At 45.5% G+C, this 2,494-nt stretch overlaps 2 pseudogenes across 2 annotated transcripts in view; both read right to left on the bottom strand.

Annotated features, from left to right (window-relative positions):
* Nucleotides 1-811: 811 nt before the first annotated feature.
* Nucleotides 812-1,827, bottom strand: LOC310824258 (phosphatidylinositol 3,4,5-trisphosphate 3-phosphatase and dual-specificity protein phosphatase PTEN-like; annotated as a pseudogene). The gene has a single exon. The product of its transcript is annotated as a phosphatidylinositol 3,4,5-trisphosphate 3-phosphatase and dual-specificity protein phosphatase PTEN-like (transcript).
* An 87-nt stretch (nucleotides 1,828-1,914) lies between these two features.
* LOC310824163 (cytochrome P450 3A27-like) overlaps nucleotides 1,915-2,494 on the bottom strand; it is a 193,110-nt pseudogene continuing 192,530 nt past the window's right edge. The window contains exon 8 of the transcript in view: nucleotides 1,915-1,956. The product of the transcript in view is annotated as a cytochrome P450 3A27-like (transcript). The remainder of the gene's footprint in view (nucleotides 1,957-2,494) is intronic.

Below are 2,494 nucleotides of genomic sequence, written 5' to 3'. Positions count from 1 at the left end.
GGACTAGTTCCTTCATTGGCCCACTTGGTGTTGGGATGTGTCCTGGAGGAGTTAATACTCCTCTTCTAATATTGTTTTTCAAACAGATTGTGCATCTACCTATGACATGGTCAATTTGTTCTAGTAGGTATGGTGCCCAAAATCCGTATTCTTTTGTAATTTTCCTTCTCACCTCCCCCCTCGCTACATGGGCGAGCCCATGAGCGTCATGTATCAACAGTCCTAGCTAGTTAGGAGGTGCAACTATCAAACCCTCATTGTTCCTCCAGAGGCCTGTAGCATCCTGACTCGCTCCTCTGACAAGCCACAAGTTCTTATCTAGTGTACTTGCTTCCTCTTGCAACATGTTCAAGTCTTTGGGAGTAATTGTCTCTTTTAACTCCACTTCGTGTGTCACCAAAAGAACTGCACCTGGTCTGTCTGCTCCAGTTGGCTGGGGGATGCTCAAAAATTGTTCCGTTCCCTCCTGATGTGGTATCTGAAGTTTTCAGGTGATGGGAATTCTCAAGTCTTGGTTCTGCCATCCTGGTAGATTGGTGATGGGCTGTTTCCTTACCCCATCTCAGTCGTGCTCCTGAGCGGAGTCAGTTAAAAGTGAATCAAAATATGTTTAGCTAAGTTTCGCAAAGTATCCTCCTTCTATGTCTCAAGATGAGCAACATATAGCTTACTTATAAAAGTTAGATTTAACTTTGAAACACTCACTATCGCAAAGTTCTGAATGGCAACACATGTTACTCCTCAAATGATTCGTCAGAGCTATTGTAGCTAACTATCGTAAACTATTTCAGTGCTGCTAGCAATCGTCGCCTTTTCCAAGTTGGAACTTCATCGCCACAACAGTGTCCAGTGTGCTATGGATTGTCCTAAACGAACTACACATTCCTGGCAATATTGCAACTTTTTCTGAGAGGCTTTGTGTCCTTTTTCATCATCTTGTTCTGCTTGTGGAAGAACTCCACATTGATGTCTCCACAGACAGGCAGTGGCTGGGGGAACTCAAAGTACATATGCTTGTCCCCTCGCCTTGTGTGCACTGTGTTGGACGTATGGATCTTGATTTTTAGTTGATAAACCACAAACTGCGGATCCCAATGCCAATTCCCTTTCTTGAAGGCCTGAGGAATCGGGTCACTCCTGTTTTTAACAGTACTGTCCCTGCAGGTGCCTCCACTAAGCATGGGGAGCGTCTCAAACACCATTTTGTGGAAGAGCAGAGCGATGGGCTTGTATTCTAGCTGGTTCTTCAGAAAGTAGCTGTAGTAGTAGACATAGCGTCGCTGGCTTGGGATTGTGACTCCCTTCTTGTCTCTTGTCCGCACTTCCCCGTAGAAGTCGAGTGCTTCCTATGCCTCCAGGAACTTCCCTCGGTGGAGGAGATAAGTGCAGATCATGACGCCGGTGAGGCCCTTCCCTGCCTTGCAGTGGATGGCCGCCACATGATGGTCATCCTCACTTAGCCACTGGTCCAGGTCTTCACAGAATGGCTTGATTAGCTCCAGCTGAGGCTGGTTGTGGTCTTCAAAGGGGTACTGTGCAACTCTGCAGTTAAACTTTGCGGTGTCGTAATGTCGCTCAGTGCAAAGATTATATATCTTATAATGATTTTTGTGTTTTGAGTCCAGAAACCGTACTACATCGTCTATGTTGTTTCTGTAGACACTCTCAAGTCTTTCTGCAGGAAAGCCCATAGCAATTATATTCGGATAAATATAGGTCAAGTCCAAGTCAAACCCATCTTCCTGGTATCTCCTTTTGTTTCGGCTGACAATTTCCTTTATTATTGCAGCCATATCTGTGACAGGAGTCCTTAAGGTATTGAGCTTAAGAGAGAGTATTGTTGTCTTTGTACGAAACGCTGCCAATATGTTTCTCCCTCGCAATCCCGTTGGTGTCACCACTAGCTAATGCTAGCTAGCTCTCTTTGTGGTTGTCTGGGATCTCAGGGTCAGACGACTGGGTGATGGAGGTCATGATAGGTGTCGTCTTAACTTTATTGGAGTGTATAGCGTCTCTATGTCTTCAAAATATACTTAGTATAAAATCTGTGTAAAAGTTTTGTTTCTATCTAGCTATGTGTTTTTTCTTTGGCTGGTTTGCCTGTTACAGCTGAGAACTCAATCTACAGTTGAAATAAGATTGCAGGTTTAAGAGGACATTCAGTCTCTTCCTTTCTCGGTTGCAGACTTCTCTGTAGTTATAACTTTATTTTTTGGATCCTTCTTTGTCTGTTTAGACACTACCAGCTGACACCCCCCTTTCAGATTCTCTGGGCACCCCTAAAACCCCCGTTCCGGGCCCCTGTTCGGGTTCACCGGTCCCTGTGATTGTTGTTGCTGTGGCCATTGCATTCGTCCCTGGGATGTATTCATTGGAGTTGGGTATTGTCCCTTGTAGACAGACAGACAGACAGACATTCATGCAGGCAGGCAGGCAGGCAGACAGGCAGACAGGCAGACAGACAGACAGACAGACAGACATGCAGGCAGGCAGG

Source organism: Argentina silus, assembly GCF_951799395.1.
Source record: "Argentina silus genome assembly, chromosome: Y".
NCBI classification, from domain to species: domain Eukaryota; kingdom Metazoa; phylum Chordata; class Actinopteri; order Argentiniformes; family Argentinidae; genus Argentina; species Argentina silus.
The sequence above is the reverse complement of the archived record's forward strand: the minus strand, read 5'-3'. Positions and strand labels throughout refer to the sequence as shown.